Below are 19,370 nucleotides of genomic sequence, written 5' to 3'. Positions count from 1 at the left end.
TCCCACTGTCAATAAGAACAAACAGACAGAAGGTAAATTTAAAAATAGAGAGCTTGGCCAACACAGTAAACCAGATAAATCTAACAGGTATACAGGACACAAAATAATAACAACAGAACATTCTTATCAAGTGCACAGGGACATTTTTGAGAATACACCATATGTTAGGTCACAAATAAAGTCTCGATAATTTTTAAAATACACATGAAACAACAAAATAGCTTTTTTAACTGCAATGAGATGAAGTTAAACATCAGTAACAGAATAAAAAATGAAAATCACAAATGTGTGGAAATTAAACAACATGCTGTTAAACAATCAGTGAATTAAAGAAGAAATTACAAGAGAAACTGGAAAATACTTAGAGATGAATAAAAATGAAAACACAACGTACTAACACTTATAAGAAGCAGCAAATACAGTGGTAAGGGGCAAATTAAAAGCTATACATGTTTGCATTCAAAAAAAAATCAAGAAAGATCTCAAATCAACAACCAAACTTTGTGATTTAACAAACTAGAAAAATAAAAATAAACAAAATGATAAACTAGCAAAAAGAAAGAAATAATACATAATATAACAGAGATAAAGAAAATAGAGAACAGAAAAACAATAGAGAAAATCAATAAAACCAAAAGTTGGTTCTTTGAAAAAAAAAATCAATAAACCGTCTACTCTCTATCTCCATGAACTTAATTTGTTTTTATTAGCTTCCGCATATGAGCAAGAACATGCGCTTTTTTTTCATTCTGTGCTTGGTTTACTCGACTTACCATAAAGTCCTCCAGTTTTATTTATATCATTCAGATAATGGTTGTAGAACGATGGTTACCAAAGGCTGGGAAGGTTAGTGAAGAGGAAAGAGTAAAGTGGGGATGGCTAATGGGTACAAAAATAAAGTTAGATAGAAAGAATAAGATCTAGTATTTGAATTCACAACAGGATAACTAGAGTTAACAATAATTTGTTGTATGTTTCAAAATAACGAAAAGAGTAAAATTGGAATGCTCCTACCACAAAAAAAATGATAAATGCTTGAGGTGATAAACATTCCAATTACCCCAACTTGATCATTACATACTATATGCTTGTATCAAAATGTCACCTTTACCTGACAATCATGTACAACTATTATGTATCCATAAAAATTAAAAATAAAAATGTTTAAAAATTGTATTAGTCAGGGTTCTCTAGAGGGGCAGAACTAATAGGATAGATGCATATATGAAGGGGAGTTTATTAAGCAGTATTGACTCATGATCATAAGGTGAACTCCCACAATAGGCCATCTGCAAGCTGAGGAGCAAGAAAGCCAGTTCGAGTCCCAAAACCTCAAAAGTAAAGAAGCCAATAATGCAGCCTTCCGTCTGTGGCCAAAGGCCAGAGAGCCCCTGGCAAACCACTTGTGTAAGTCCAAGAATCCAAAAGGTGAAGCACTTGGAGTCCGATGTTCAAGGGCAGGAAGCACCCAGCATGGGAGAAAGATGAAGGCCAGAAGACTCAGCAAGTCTGCTGTCTTCATTTTCTTCTGCCTGCTTTATTCTAGCTGTGTTGGCAGCTGAATAGATGGTGTCCACCCAGATTGAGGGTGGCTCTGCCTCTCCCAGTCCACTGACTCAAATGTTAATCTCCTTCGGCAACACCCTTGCAAACACACCCAGGAACAATACTTTGCATCCTTCAACTGAATCAAGTTGACGCAATATTAACCACACACAAAATTAACAAATTACCTAGATTGACAAAGAAAAAAGAGAGAAGAGTGAAATTACTAAAATCAGAAACAAAAATGGGTATGTTACTACTAATTCTATAGAAACAAAAATAATTATAAGTACTACAGACAGTTGTACACCAACAAATTTGATAACCTAAATTAAATGTATAAATTGCTAGAAACATGAGTTATCAAGTCTAAATTATGAAAAAAATAGAAAATCTGAATAGAAGGATACTGAATCAGTAATAAAAAATATTTCCCAAAATACGAGTACTGGACTTCACAGTCTCACTAGTGAATTCTCCCAATCATTAAAAAAAATTAACATCAATCTTCTTCCAACTTTTCCAAAACAAAAATGAAAGGAGAGAATGAAATAGAAGTTTCAGAAAAATCTATTCTGAAACTTATGTGGAATCTCAAGGGGCTAAAATAGCCAGAACAATCTTTAAAAAGGACAAAGTTGTAAGTCTTGCAATTCCTTATTACAAAATGTATTACAAAGCCACAGTAATCAAAATGGTGTGGTACTGGCATAAAGACAGACATATGGATCCATGGAATAGAAAAAATAAAAGCCCAGAAATAAATCATTATATATATGGTCAAATTATTTTTGACAATGTGTCGAGACCATGCAATAAAATATGGACAGTAATTTCAATAAATTATGCTGGGAAAACTGGATGCCTATGTGCAAAAGTACTACATTGGGCCCTTAACAGCCATCATGCAAAAATATTAACTCAAAATGAATGAAATATCTAAACATAAGAGCTAAAATATGTAACTTACAGAACAAAACATAGGGCAAAAGTTTTATCACATTAGATTTAATAATAATTTTATGAATATGACACCAAAAGTACAGGCAACAAAAATAAAAATAAATAAATTGAACTTATGGAAATTAAAAATTTCTATGCATCAAAGGACACTGTCAAGAAGTGAAATGACAGTCTATGAAATGGGTGAAAATATTTGCCAACTGTATAACTGATAAGGAGTTAATATTCAAATATATAGATAGCCCTTGAAACTCAATAACAGAAAACAACAACCTGATTCAAAAATGGGTGTGATGGCTAATTTAATGCGTCAAACTGACTTGACCACAGGATGCCCAAATATCTAGTTAAAAATTATTTCTGGGTGTGTCAGTGAGGATGTTTCCAGAAAAGATTAGCATTTGAATTGGTGAACTGACTAAAGCAGATAGCTCTCTCCAATCTGGGTAGGCACAACTCAATTTATTGAAGGCCTGAATATAACGAGGAAGTTTGAATTTGCTTTCTGCCTTATTACTTTTTTTAGATTCCCAACTAATGCAATGGTAAAATATTTGAATAGACATTTCGCCAAAGAAGATATGTCAATATGCACATAAAAAATGCTCAACATCACTAATTGTTAGGGAAATGCAAATCAAAACCACAATGAAATACCACTTCACATACAATATGATGGCTACCATCCAAAAAAAGGGGGATAAAATAAAAAATATAGATGAGGATGTGGAGAGTTTAGAAGCCTTGTGCACTGTTGGTGGGAAAGTGCACCTAAGGTTGCATCCAATTTCAAAAGCAGTATGGCAGTTGTGAAAAAAAATAGCTTTACCATGTAATGTAGCAATTCCATATCTGGATATGTGCCTAAAAGAATTAAAAGTACATTCTTGAAGAGATACGTGTACACTCATGTTCATAGCAGTATAATTTATAATAGCTTAAACCTGGAACTAATCTGAGTTTCCAAAAATAAATGGATAAAAATGTGATATATACATGTGATGGAATATTATTCAGTTTTTAAAGAGGAAGGAAACTATCACATATGCTACATGGATGAATCTTGAAATAAATCAATGACAAAGTGAAATAAATCAATCACAAAGGTCAAATACTATGTCATTCCACTTCCATGAGGTACTTAAAGTAGTTAAAATTATAGAAACAGAAAGTAGAAATGTTGCTTCCTGGAGCTTAAGAGAGAATAGGGAGCTCTTGTTTACTGGGTACAGAGTTTCAGTTTTGCAAGATGAAAATAGTGATCCTGGAGATTGATGATGATTATGGTTACACAATAATATGAATGCACTTAATACCACTGAATACCATACATAATTTGAGTCATAGTGGTGATTTCCCCCATACTTTTCTCATGGTAGTGAATAAGTCTCATGAGATCTGATGGTTTTATCAGGGGTTTCCACTTTTTCATCTTCCTCACTTTTTCTTGCTGCCACCATGTAAGAAGTGCCCTTTGCCTCCCGCCATGATTCAGAGGCCTCCCCAGCCATGTGGAACTGTAAGTCCAATTAAACCCCTTTTTCTTCCCAGTCTCGAGTATGTCTTTATCAATAGTGTGAAATTGAACTAATACAATAAATTGGTATCAGTTGAGTGGGGTGTTGCTCAAAAGATACTCGAAAATGTGGAAACAACTTTGGAACTGGGTAACAGGCAGAGGCTGGAACAGTTTGGAGGGCTCAGAAGAAGACAGAAAAACTTGGGAAACTTTGGAACTCCCTAGAGATTTGTCGAATGACTTTGATAAAAAAATGCTGATAATGATATGGACAATGAAATCCAGGCTGAGGTGGTCTCAGATGGAAATGAGAAACTTGTTGGGAACTGGAGCAATGGTGCTCTTGCAGAGCTCTTGTCAGAGCCCCGAAACAGAGTCTCTATGGGGTACCACCTAGTGGAGCTGTGAGAAGAGGGCCATCATCCTCCAGACCCCAGAATGGTAGATTCACTGACAGCTTCCACCGTGCACCTGGAAAATCTGCAGACACTCAATGCCAGCCCATGAAAGCATCCAGAAGAGAAGCTTTACCCTGCAAAGCCACAGGGGTGGAGCTGCCCAAGACCATGGAAACCCACCTCTTACATCAGTGTGAACTGGATGTGAGACCTGGAATCAAAGGAGATAATTTTGGAGCTTTAAAATTTGAGTGCCATGCTGGATTTTGGACTTGCATGAGCCCTGTAACGACTTTGTTTTGGCCAATTTCTCCCATTTGGAACAGCTGTATTAACTCAATGCCTGTACCCTCATTGTATTTACAAAGTAACTAGCTTGCTTCTGATTTTACAAGCTTATAGGCAAAAGGGACTTGCTTTGTCTCAAATGAGACTTTGGACTGTGGACTTTTGGGTTAATGTTGAGATGAATTAAGACTTTGGGGGACTGTTGGAAAGACGATTGGTTTTTAAATGTGAGGACATGAGATTTGGAGGGGCCAGGGGTGGAATGATATGGTTTTGCTCTATGGCCCCACAAAAATCTCATTTTGAATGAGATTGGGTTTTCTAGATATAGAATTACATCATCTGCAAACAGACACACAGTTTGATTTCCTCTCTTCCTATTTAATACACTTTAGTTTTTTCTTGCCCAATTTCCCTGTGCAGAACTTCCAACACTATGTTGAATAGGACTGGTAATTTTCAAGGGGAATGTTTCCATCTTTGCCTATTTAATATGATATTGGCTGTGGGTTTGTAATAAACGGCTCTTATTATTTTGAGATATGTTCCATCAATTCGTAGTTTATTGAGAGTTTTTAACATAAAGGGATGTTAAATTTTATCGAAGGCCTTTTCTGCATCTATTGAGATAATCATGTTTTTGTTTTTAGATCTGTTTATGTTTCATGAATTTCAATTACTGATTTGCATATGTTAAACCAGCCTTGCATCCCAGGGATGAAGCCAACTTGATTGTGGTACATAAACTTTTTGATGTGTTGCTGGATTCAGCTTGCCAGTATTTTATTGAGGATTTTTGCATTAAGGTTAATAAGGAAAATTTGTCTGAAGTTTTTATTTTTTGTTGCATCTTTCCCAGGTTTTGGTATCTGTATGATGCTGGCCTCATAAAATGAGGAGTATTTCCTTTTCAGTTGTTTGAAAGAGTTTTGAAAGAAATGGTACCAGCTCCTCTTTGTACCTCTGGTAGAATTCAGCTATAAATCAATCTGGTCCTGAGCATTTTTTTGGGGGGGAGGGGGGGTTGGTAGGCTATGTATTACTGCCTCAACTTCAGAACTTGTTGTTGGTCTATTCCGGGATTCAACTTCTTTCTGGTTCAATCTTGGGAGGTTTTATGTGTCAAGCAATTTATTAACTTTTTTCTAGATTTTCTAGTTTATGTGCATATAGTTGTTTATAATGTTCTCTGATTTTTTTTGTATTTCTGTGAGATCAGTGGTGATATATCCTTTATCTTTTTCATTGTATCTATTTGATTCTTCTCTCTTTACTCCAATATTTATCTAGCTAGTGATCTATTTTATTAATGTTTAAAAATCAACTCCTGAATTTGTTGATTTTTTGAAGGGTTTTAACGTCTCCATCTCCTTCAGTTCTACTCTGATCTTGGTTAGTTCTTGTCTCCTGCTAGCTTTGCCATTTGTTTTCTCTTGGTTCTTTAGTTTCTTTAATTGTGATGTTAGGGTGTTGATTTGAGATATTTCCAGCTTTCTGATGTGGGCATTTAGTACTATAAATTTCCATCTTAACACTGCTTTACCTGCATCCCAGAGATTCTGGTATGTTGTATCTTTGTTCTCTTTGGTTTCCAAGAACTTCTTGATTTCTGCCTTAATTTCCTTATTTACCCATGAGTCTCTCAGGATTAGGTTGTGAAATTCCATGTAGTTGTGTGGTTTTAAGTGAGTTTCTTATTCTTGAGTTCTAATTTGATTGCACTGTGGTCTGAGAGACTGTTTGTTATGATTATAGTACTCTTGCATTAGCCAAGGAGTGTTTTACCTCCAATTATGTGATCAATTTTAGAGTAAGTGCCATGTGGTGTTGAGAAGAATACATATTTTGCTGTTTTTGGGTAGAGAGTTCTGTAGATATCTCTCAGATCCACTTGATCCAGAGCTGAGTTCAAGTCCTGAATATCCTTATTTATTTTCTGTCTCAATAATCTGTCTAATACTGCCAGTAAAGTGTTAAAGTCTCCCACTATTATTTTCTCAAGTCTAAGTCTCTTTGTAGGTCTCTCAGAACTTGTTTCATGAATCTGGGTGCTCCTGTATTGGATGCATATATATTTAGGATAGTTAGCTCTTCTTGTTTAATTGATTCCTTTACCGGTATGTAATGTCCTTCTTTGTCTGTTTTTATCTTTGTTGGTTTAACATCTGTTTTGCAGAAATGAGGATTGTGACTCCTGCTTTTTTCTTCTTTCCATTTCCTTGGTGCATTTTCCTCCATTCCTTTATTTTGAGCCTATGTGTGTCTTTGCACATGAGACAAATCTCTTGAATACAGCACACAGATAGCTTCTTGACTCTTTAGCCTGCTTGCCATTCTATATCATTTAATGGGGCCATTTAGCCCATTTACATTTAAGGTTCATATTGTTATGTGTGAATTTGATTCTGTCATCATGACGCTAGCTGGTTATTTTGCAGACTTGTTGATGTAGTTGCTTCATAGTTTCACTTCTCTGTGTACTTCAGTGTGTTTTTGCAGAGGCTGGTAATAGTTGTTCCTTTCCATATTTAGTGCTTCCTTTAGGAATTGTTGCAAGGCAGGCCTGGTAGTGATGAATTCCCTCAGCATTTGCTTGTCTAAAAAGGATGATATTTCTCATTTGCATATAAAGCTTAGTTTGGCCAGATATGAAATACTGGATTTGAAATTCTTTTCTTTAAGAATGTTGAATATTGTCCCCCAATGTCTTCTGGCTTGTAGGGTTTCTGCTAAGAGATCTGCTGTTGGTCTGATGGGCTTCCCTTTGTAGGTGACCTGGCCTATATCTGTGGCTGCCTTTAACATTTTTTCTTTCATTTTGCCCATGAAAAATCTGATGATTATGTATTTTGGGGTTGATCGTCTCATGGAGTATCTTACCAGGGTTCTCTGTATTTCCTGACTTTGAATATTGGCCTGTCTTGCTAGGTTGGGGAAGATCTCCTGGATGATATCCTGAAGTATGTTTTCCAAGTTTATTCCGTTCTGTCTTTTTCAGGTACCTCAATCAGTTGTATGTTCAGTCTTTTTACATAATCCCATAGTTCTTGAAGGTTTAATTTATCCCTTTTTCATTCATTTTTCTCTATTCCTGTCTGCCTGTCCTATTTCAGCAGGATAGTCTTCAAGCTCTGAGATTCTTTCCTCCTCTTGGGTTTATTTAGCTATTGATACACGTGGTTGCACTGTGAAGTTCTTGTGATGTGTTTTTCAGCTCCATCAGGTCATTTATATTCCTCTCAAAACTGGTTATTCTGGTTAATATCTCTTGTAGCGTTTTATCATGGTTCTTAACTTCACTGCATTGGGTTAGAACATGCTTCTTTAGCTCAGCAAACTTTGTTATTACCCACCTTCTTTAGACTACTTCCATCAATTCATCCATCTCAGCCTCCCCCCAGTTCTGTGTCCTTGCTGGAGAAGTGTTGTGATCATTTAAAGGAGAAGAGGCATTCTAAATTTTTGAGTTTCCAGTGTTTTTGTAATTGATTCTTTCCCAGATGAGTGGCTACAGAGAATCTGCACAGCTTCGTCCTTGGGTTCCAAGGCTCTAATGGCTTGGGCTTATAAGGGGGATCTCCTTACCTGCCAGTTGCACAAATTTGTAAACAAAGCATTGTTTCCCAGGTAGGGTAGCACAATCACTCACTGCCTTCCTTGGTTGGAGGTGGGGGCTTTCCTTGCCTCATGTGGCTCCTAGGTGGGCCATCACACCACCATGCATTTCCTTGCTCTCCATGTGTTATGCCAACCACCTATTCAGTCCGTGAGAGAATCTGGATACCTCAGTTGCTGGTGCAGAATTCATTCACTGTTTTTGTCCTTCTTGGTGGGAGCTTCCAACCACAGTTGTTTGTTGTTTCTAGTTAGCCATGTTGACACCTCCAACCAGGTATTTCTTTATAGCAGTTTGAAAATGGAGTAATACAGTAAATTGGTACAGGTAGAATGGGGTACTGCTATAAAGATACCCCAAAATGTGGAAGCAGCTTTGGAACAGGGTAACAGGCAGCGGTTGGAACATTTTGGAGGGTTCAGAACAAGACAGGAAGATGTGGGAAATTTTGGAACTTCCTATAGACTTGTTGAATGATATTGGGCAAAATGCTGATAGTGACATGAATCATGAAGCTCAGGCTGAAGTGGTCTCAGATGAAGATGAGGAACTTCTTGGGAACTGGAGCAAAGGTCACTCTTGCTATGCTTTAGCAAAGAGACTGGCAGCATTTTGCTCCTTCCTTAGAGATCTGTGAAACTTTGAACTTGAGAAAGATAATTTAGGGTATCTGGTGGAAGAAATTTCTAAGCAGCAAAGCATTCATGATATAACCTAGCTGCTCTTAAAATCATGCAGTTTTATGCATTCACAAAAAGATAGTTTGAAATTGGAATTTATGTTTAAAAGGGAGGTAGAGCATAAAAGTTTGGAAGATTTGTAACCTGATAATGCAATAAAAAAGAAAAACCCATTTTTGGGGGAGAAGTTCAAGCTGCCTGCAGAAATTTGCATGAGTAATGAGAAGCCAGATGTTAATCACAAAAATGATAAGGAAAATGTTTCCAGGGCATGTCAGAGATTTTGAGGGCAGCCCATTTTATCACAGGCACAACAGCCTAGGAGGAAAAATGGTTTAGTGGGCTGGGCCCAGGGCCCCTGCTTCTCTGTGCAGCCTCAGGACATGGCACCCTATGTCCAAGTCATTTCAGCTCCAGCTATGGCTACAAGAGACCAAGGTCACAGTTCAAGCCATGACTTCACAGGGTGTAAGCCCCAAGCTTTGGTGGTTGCCATGTGGTGTTGGGTCTGTGGGTCCACAGAAGTCATTAGTAGATGTTTGGAAACCTCTACCTAGATTTCAGAGTATTTATGGAAACACCTGGATGTTCAGGCAGAAGTTTGCTGAAGGAGCAGAGCCCTCATGGAGAACGTCTGCTAAGACAGTGCAGAAACAAAATGTGGGGTTGGAGCCCACAAGCAGAGTCCCCACTGGAGCACTTCCTAGTGTATCTGTGAGAAGACAGCCGCAGTCCTCCAGACCCCAGAATGGTAGATCCACTGCCACCTTGCATCATACACCTGGAAAAGCCACAGACACTTAATGCCGCCCTATGAAAGCAGCCAAGAAGAGCACTGCATCCTGCAAAGCCACAGGAGTGTAGGTAGCCAAGATCATTGGGGCTGACCTTTTGCATCAGCATGACCCCTGTGAGACATGGAGTCAATGAAGATCATTTCAGAGCTTTAAGATTTAATGGCTGCCCTGTTGTGTTTTGGACTTGTATGGGGCCTGTAGCCTCCTTGTTTCAGCCAATTTCTCCTATTTGAAATGGGAGCATTAATCCAATACTTGTACCCCCATTGTGTCTTGGAAGAAACCAATTTGATTTTCTTTTAGAGACTCCTAGACAGAAGGGACTTGCCTTGTCTCAGATGAGACTTTGGACTTGGACTTTTGAATCAATGTTGAAATGAGTTAAGACTTTGGGGGACTGTTAGGAAGGCATGATTGGTTTTTAAATGTGAGGACGTGAAATTTAGGAGTGCTCAGGGGCAGAATAATATGGCTTGGCTTTGTGTCCCCACCCAAATTCCATCTCAAATTGTAATTCCCACATGTCAAGGAAGAGACCTGGTGGAAGGTAATTGGGTCATGGGGGTGGCTTCCCCCATGCTGTTCTCATGGTGGTGTGTAAGTTCTTACAAGTTCTGATGGTTTTATAATGGGCTCTTCTTCCTTTGCTTACCACTCTCTTTCACCTGCTGCCATGTAAGATGTGCCTTTTTTCCTTCTTCCATGATTATAAGTTTCTTCAGGCCTCCTGCAGAACTGTGAGTCAATCAAACCTCTTTTCTTTATAAATTACCTAATCTCAGGTATGTGTTTATAGCAGTGTGAAAACAAACTAATACAATACATTATGGAATACTGTGCAGCCATAAAAGGAATAAAATTATCTCCTATTGCAGCAATATGGAAGAGATTGGAGGCTATTATCCTAAGTGAAATATCTCAGAAACAAAATCCAATACTGTATGTTCTTATTTATAAGTGGGAGCTAAACAATGGGTATATGTAAACATAAAGATGGCACTAGTAGACACTGGGAACTTTGAAAGGTGGGAAATTTAGAGGGAGATGAGGATTGGTTAGTGTTCACTGTTTGAGTAATGCCTACACTAGAATCCCAAACCCCACCATTACACAATATACCCATGTAACAAATCTGCACATTTATTCTCTGAATTCAAAGTAAAATAAAAAATTTTAAAAGAAACAAAAATATATGAACTTAAATCTATAAAATTTTGCTAAGCATTGTGTTATCTACCTTTTACAAATTTTGATGTTTTTATTTTTCATTTCATTCACTTTAATAATTTTTTAAATTTCCCTTATGAATTCTTCCTTGACTCATGGATTATTTTAAAGGGTGTTTTTTTTTTAATTTCCAAGTATTCAAAAAAAATTTAGATATCCTTCTGCTACTAATTCCTAATTTAATTTTGCTGTGGTCAGCAGACATATATAATTTATATCATTTTAACTTTATTAAGATTTTCTGGTCTAGCATATCTTTGTCTTGGTTAATTGTTCATGTTTCCTTTAATATTATATTTATTCTGCCCTTTTTGGTACAATATTTTATAAATGCCAGTTAGATCTAGTATTTTGTATCTTTTTTATGTCTAGTTATTCTATTACTGAGAAAAAAGTGCTAAGATCTCCAACGTTATTGTGGATTTGTACTTTTTTTATTTCTGTCAGTTATTCCATTATATATTTTGAATTTCTGTTATTAGATGTATCTATATGTATTAGTCTGTTCTCACACTACTCTAAAGAAATACTTGAGACTGGGTAATTTATAAATAAAAGAGGCTTAATTGACTTATGATCCCACAGGCTGTACAGAAAGCATGGCTGGGGAAGCCTCAGGAAATTTACAATCATGGTGGAAGATGAAAGGGAGCAGGCATGCACATCTTACATGGCCAGAGCACGAGAAAATAGAAGAGGGGGGAGAAACTACACACTTTTTTATTTTTTATTTTTTTTAAAATTATACTTTAAGTTAATTATACTTTACTTTTTAATTTTAATTTAATTATACTTTAAGTTTTATCTTATGTAATTTAAAACAATCCTTTAACCCTAGGCAAAAATTTACATTTTCATGCCTTCTTATAACCTTTTACTAAAAGAATACACTACATTTTACTGATCTTACACACCTTGTATGTAAATCTATTCTCAGTAGTCTCAACTACATGTTATAACGGTTACTCCTAGAAATTTGTGACATTATTATTATTATTTTTATACTTCAAATTATGGAGTACATGTGCACAATGTGCAGGTTTGTTACATAGGTAGACATGTAAAAAGGTATACACATGCCATGGTGGTTTGCTGCACCCATCAACCCATCATCTACTTTAGGTATTTCTCCTAATGCTATCCCTTGCCCAGGCCCCCAATCCCAGTGTGTGATGCTCTCCCGTGTCCATGTGTTCTCATTGTTCAACTCCCACTTATGAGTGAGAAAATGCAGTGTTTGGTTTTGTGTTCTTGTGTTAGTTTGCTGAGAATGATAGTTTCCAACTTCATCCATGTCCCTGCAAAGGCCATGAACTCATCCATTTTTATGGCTGCATAGTATTCCATGGTGTATATGTGCCACATTTTCTTTATCCAGTCTATCGTTGATGGGGATTTGGGTTGGATCCAGATCTTTACTATTGTGAATTGTGCTGCAATAAACATACATGTGCATCTGCCTTTATAGTAGAATAATTTATAATCCTTTGGGCATACACCCAATAATGGGATTGCTGGGTCAAATGGTATTTTTGGTTCTAGATCCTTGAGGAATTGCCACACTGTCCTTCACAATGGTTGAACTAATTTACACTCCCACCAACAGTGTAAAAGTGTTCCTATTTCTCCACATCCTCTCCACATCTGTTGTTTCCTGACTTTTTAATGATCACCATTCAAATGAGTGTAAGATGGTATCTCATTGTGATTTTGATTTGCATTTCTCTAATGACCAGTGATGGTGAGTTTTATTTCATGTGTTTGTTGGCTGCATACATGTCTTTTTTTGAGAAGTGTCTGTTCATGTCTTTTGCCCACTTTTTGATAGGGTTGTTTGTTTTTTTCTTTTAAATTTGTTTAAGTTTCTTGTAGATACTGGATATTAGCCCATTGTCAGTTGGATAGATTGCAAAAATTTTCTCCCATTTTGTGGGTAGCCTGTTCACTCTGATGAGAATTTTTTTGCTGTGCAGATGCTATTTAGTTTAATTAGATCCCATTTGTCAATTTCGGCTTTGTTGCCATTACTTTTATTGTTTTAGTCATGAAGTCTTTGACTATGCCTATGTCCTGAATGGTATTGCCTAGGTTTTCTTCTAGGGTTTTTTATGAATTCAGGTCTCACATTTAAGTCTTTAATCCATCTTGAGTTAATTTTTGCATAAGGTGTAAGGAAGGGATCCAGTTTCAGTTTTCTGCATATGGCTAGCCAGTTTTCCCAACACCATTTATTAAATAGGGAATCATTTCCCCATTACTTGTTTTTGTCAGGTTCGTCAAAGAGCAGGTAGTTGTAGATGTGTGGCATTATTTTTGATGCCTCTGTTCTATTCTATTGTTCTAAATATCTGTTTTGGTACAAGTACTATGCTGTTTTGGTTACTGTAGCTTTGTAGTATAGTTTGAGGTCAAGTAGCATGATGACTCCAGCTTTGTTCTTTTTGCTTAGAATTGTCTTGCCTATATGGACTCTTTTTTGGTACCATATAAAATTTAAAGGAGTTTTTTTTCTAATTTTGTGAAGAAAGTCAATGGTAGCTTGATGGGAATTGCATTGAATTTATAAATTACTTTGGGCAGTATGACCATTTTCACGATATTGATTCTTCCTATCCATGAGCATGGAACATTTTTCCATTTATTTGTGTCTTCTCTTATTTCCTTGAGCAGTGGTTTGTAGTTCTCTTTGAAGAGGTCCTTGACATCCCTTGTAAGTCATATTCCTAGGTATTTTATTCTCTTAGTAGCAATTGTGAATGGGAGTTCACTCATGATTTGGCTCTCTGTTTGTTTGTTATTGGTGTATAGGAATGCTTGTGATTTTTGCACATTGATTTTGTATTCTGAGACTTTGCTGAACTTGCTTATCAGCTTAAGGAGATTTTGGGCTGAGACGATGGGTTTTCTAAATATACAATCATGTCATCTGCAAACACAGACAAACTGACTTCCTCCGTTTCTATTTGAATACCATTTATTTCTTTCTCTTGCCTGATTGCCCTGGCCAGAACTGTCAATACTATGTTGAATAGGAGTGGTGAGAGAGAGCATTCTTCCCTTTTGCCAGTTTTCAAGGAAATGCTTCCAGCTTTTGTCCATTCAGTATGACATTGGCTGTGGGTTTGTCATTAATAGCTATTATTATTTTGATATATTTTCCACCAATACCTAGTTTATTTAGTGTTTTTAGCATGAAGGGGTGTTTAATTTTATTAAAGGCCTTTTCTGCATCTATTGAGATAATCATGTGGTTTTTGTCATTGGTTCTGTTTATGTGATTGATTATGTTTATTGATTTGGGCATGTTGAACCAGCCTTGCGTCCCAGGGATGAAGCCAACTTGATAGTGTTGGATAAGCTTTTTGATGTGCTGCTGGATTTGGTTTGCCAGTATTTTATTAAGGATTTTTGCATTGATGAATATCAGGAATATTGGTCTGAAATTTTCTTCTTCTTCTTTTTTTTTTCTTTTTTTTTGTTGTGTCTCTGCCAAGTTTTGATATCGGGATGATACTGGCCTCATAAAATGAGTTAGGGAGGAGCCCCTCTTTTTCTATTGTTTGGAATGGTTTCAGAAGGAAGGGTACCTAACAGCAGGAAAGGTTGTCTGGAGGCCCTGGCTGGGAGGTCCCACCCAGTGAGTAGGAATGGATAGGGTTCCCACTTAACAATCAGTCTGGCCACATTTTGGTAGAGCAGGTTTTCTGTGCTGGGGGATCCTTTTCACATGCAAACTGTTTAGACTTTCCAAAGTCCACAGGCTAGAATGACTGAGTCATTCAAACAACAAAGATTGCAGCCCACCCTTCCTCCTGGGAGCTCCTTCCTGTCTCAGGTAGGCACTACCCTGTTGCTGGTGGCTGACTGCAATTCCAAGCCAGTTGGTTTTATCTTGTGAGATGCCATGAAAGTGGGACTGGCAGACCAACACTGCTCGGGCCCTTGGATTCAGCCCCCTTCCTAGGGGTATGTACAGACCCTCCACCTTGCCTGAGTCACAGTCACCTTTGCTGGAGATCCTAGGGCCAAGGTGTGTAAACCTCCTGGGTCTCTGTTCATCCTGAGCAGCTATTCTGCTGAGACTCCACACAGTTTTGTGTGTCAGTCCCAAGGCCCTGGTAGAGTGGATTCATGAGGGGATCTCCTGAGCTGAGTCTGGCAAAGATCCATGGGAGAAGTGTGGTTTCTTAGGTTCACACAATCACTAATTGCTTCCCTTGGCTGAGGGTGGGAAGTCCATTGGCTCCATGTCACTCCCAGGTGGACAGTCACCCTACCCTAGTTTTCTTCATTCTCTGTGGATCAAGTTGTTTCCCTCCTCAGTCTCAAGTGAGTACCTGGTTGTTTCAGTTGAAGTTTCTGTATTTAGATGCCCCTTTTGTTCCTCTCCATGAGTTCTACATACCGTAGCTGCTTCTAATCAGCCATGCTATCCAAAGCTTATTCTTATAATGGTTGACCTTATTGATTTCGGCTAATTGGTTTAGTTATCAAGATCTTTTTGAAAGTGATATGTTAATGAATTTAGTAGCTATTCTCCAAATATTGTGTACTATTCCAATTTGGTATCTTTTCCATGTCTTCATACCACACAGTTTTCAAGTAAAAATATAATAATTGATATTATCACATTGAATGGTCCTTTCTGTTACATAGGTACCTCCATTTTCTTTCATCTTTTTAATTGCTAATTCCAGAACTAGCTATACAACAGTAAGAAAATAAGCAACCAAAGTTCTCACGTGTACAGTTATACAATATTGAGGAAAGACACTGAAAAAAATGAATAACTATGAACTTATTGTGTTTCATTCAGCTAAATTCTTCTGTGATTTTTTCTTTAGTAATTTAAACAATTTATATCAATGAGTAGCATTTATTTATTATATGCTATATGCCAGGCTCTGTTGTAGGAGCCTTTATATACATTATAGTATTTTAGTTTTAAAACAATAGAGTAGCTTTGGTTTTTTCATTGCATTTTATGCATGCAGAAACTTATGATTTTTAGAGACTTAAATGACTTCCCAGAATTGCATAGGCAATATGTGGAACAACTACCACCCAAACTCAAGTTTTTGATGTCCAGTAAATATTTATTGATGCAACATTGGAAAAGTATTCAATAAAAAATTTATAGTATTACTTTGAAAGTTTCATAGTATTCTTAACATTATCTTACTGTGTGTTAATGTCAAATGATTTATCTGGACAATTATATATTCAGTATTAGCTAATATTTTGATAACTTTTCAAAAACTTTTCATATATAAAGTGAGAAATATATAAAGGTGAGAAATCTATTTATCTATATATACCTATCTCTCTCTCTATATATATATAGAGAGAGAGCATATATATATATATATAGAGAGAGAGAGCATATATATATATATATAGAGAGAGAGAGAGAGAGAGAGGAAGAGACAGAGAGAGAGAGAGAGAGTACGGGTTTACTTAAACGGAATCATTTTGTGTCTTTCAGAATTAGATATGGGAGAATATTGCAACTGACTGGCCATAAGCAAGATAATTCTTTGGGATTTTAGTCTATGGACCAAAAGTGCTGTGAGGTGGGTAGAGAGAGAAGGAGATATAAAGTTTCTTGAGATATATACTTAGAAGATATCTCCTTTAATGCCATTAGGACTTCTGAAACAGTGAAGAATCTTTAAAGTAGTCTAGGTAGAAATAATAGTTAAAACTCAAGATGGAAAATTTTTAGTATCTCTGAATCAAAAGCCCATTTAGGTGACCACCAGCACTTCTTAAAATCAGTCACTTTAAAAATAGCAATATTATATCTTATTGGCGCAATTTGTGTATGCACGTAATCAGTTTCAGTGCTACATACTTTCTATTTTAGAACAATCATCCATAACTTTAAGATAGAAAACATATGCTACCCATTTTTCAGTTGAGATTTTATGGTTTATTGTAAGATTTTTCCCCCATAAGAGTGACAAGTCAACCTGATGTTTTGGACACTATTTTGACTTTTAACATTTTTACTCTGTTCTTCCCAGTCTCAGTATTTTCCCATATCCAGCAAAGAGTTTCCAGAAATGTTCCTTTGTTATTCCTTTTTTCTTATCTTTGGAAACAGTATTATTTTTATTATGTATAATTTGCTTTTAATTCAAGTATAGCTTCTGTTATATACATACTCTTCAAGAGTTTTTGTCTCTAATATCACAATTATTATTGTATCATGAGGGTTTTAATTTCAGTATGTTGATGCTCTTATGGAAATGATTTTAGTTAATTCTGCTATGTCAGATGTTATGGTGATTAATTTATTATCTTCACCACTGACAGAAAAAACACACATTTAAATATATATTGGAAATGGAAGAGGTATGTTCTATGACATTCTGTTAACCACTTACAAAGTGTTTTCCAGAACACTGAATATTAAATATTGGTCCAAATTAGTAACAGAAATATATAAATATGAGCTCAAAACTGGAAAGGCTCTTACAGCAATGTTTCTCAAAATCTCCTTGAGATACATGATAAAAATGCAGACTTCCAGGCTCCACCTCCAGAAATGCTAAATAGGACATCTGTGTTTTGACAAGCTTTGCTGATAAATTTGATGCACCCTAAAGCTTGAAAACTACTTTTGTAGGCCACTGTGTGCCTTTCCAGTTTTCTAGATGGGAAACTGAAAATCTCACATAACTAATTAAAATGGAGTCAGGATTCCAACCAAGCTTAGTCAGGTTAGGTTATTTTATATACTCACTACTCAGGTAGCAATATATGCATGTATATATATTGTATGTATGTACATTCACACAGTCATTATCTTAAATAAGCTGAATTCTGTAATCTTTCAAAAAGGAGTTTTTGTTCTTGTTTTTCCCTTGACTCCTTGAGGGGAATGCTGTGATGTACTCTCCAAATCTCCCTTCTCAATGGAGGTACTCATTCCTTTAGATGACAGGAGTGTAGGCTGTTGGTGGCTCATAGATAAGTACCAATGAAGGAATTGCCTTGAACAAAACCACACTCATTTCCCAAGGTCAGCTGAGGCCAGTGGTCAGTGATGCTTTGGTTACAAAGGCTCAGCTGCCTTGTCTCAATTTGGGACAATTTCCAAGGGCCATCCAAGTTTCATAAATTTATGTCAGAATAGCTAAGGTCTTTCTTACCATTGCGTTACAACTTGAATCCTTCCTCTACCTACTGTTCTATTGTTCCTCACCCCTCAGAGGTGTTGTGCCCAAGAGAACTTTACAATAAATCTGAAGAGTCTGCTTTGCAGAGAACCTTACCTGAGACACTCATGAATGAAATGTTGGGAAGATTCCACAGCCTTTCCAGTCACTTTCATTCCAAACAGGAAGTCTCATTTCAATAATCAAATTTTCTAGTTAAGAGTTACCAGAACTTCACATTTCATCTACATTAAAAATTTCTCCTTCCCGTAGCTTCATCTTTCAGGTTTAGAAGCCCATCATGGAAGAAGAGTTTGTGTTTTGTCTCTCTTGTTTTCTCATTCCTCCTTACCCCTCATTATCTGTGATTTCACACTTCTTCAGAAAGGGAGCCCAGATGGAGGATGGGATTAGGATAAAATGGAATAGTCTTTATGTTTGCTTTCTAGCATAAAATTCCTGTGGGTGGCAAATCAACATATGCTGACTCTTATAGCACATTTAGAAGATTATTTTTATCATGGGAATTTTCAAATAGATGAAAGTGAATGAAAGAGTGAAATAAAACCTCAGGTACATTTCCCAGTTTAACAATTATCAACATTTTGTCCATTTGGTTTCTTCTATATTCTTCCACTTTTACTTAATTTTACTGTTTATTTATTCACTTATTCTTTTGCTTGATTGTTTATTTCTGAAGTGTTTAAAGCAAGTGCTTGACTCATCACTTTATTTCTAAATACTTCATTATTTACCAACAACAGATAGGATCTGTTTAAATAAACTGTAAACTATTCATCTGACTAGGGATTAATAACCAGAATATACAAGGAGCACAAACCACTCTACAGAAAAACATCTAATAACCTGATTCAGAAATGGATTAAAGATTTGAACTGACGGCCAGGCACAGTGGCTCATGCCTGTAATCCCAGCACTTTGGGAGGCTGAGGTGGGCAGATCACGAAGTCAGGAGATTCAGACCATCCTGGCCAACACGGTGAAACCCCGTCTCTACTAAAAATACAGAAATTAGCCAGGCGTGGTAGCGGGCGCCTGTAATCCCAGCTACTCGGGAGGCTGAGGCAGGAGAATCGCTTGAACCTGGGAGTCAGAGGTTGCAGTGAGACAAGATCGCGACTGCACTCCAACTTGGTGACAGAACGAGACTCTG

This window comes from Pongo pygmaeus, chromosome X (genome assembly GCF_028885625.2).
Source record: "Pongo pygmaeus isolate AG05252 chromosome X, NHGRI_mPonPyg2-v2.0_pri, whole genome shotgun sequence".
In the NCBI taxonomy this organism is placed as follows: Eukaryota; Metazoa; Chordata; class Mammalia; order Primates; family Hominidae; genus Pongo; species Pongo pygmaeus.
Note: the sequence above shows the minus strand (reverse complement) of the source record.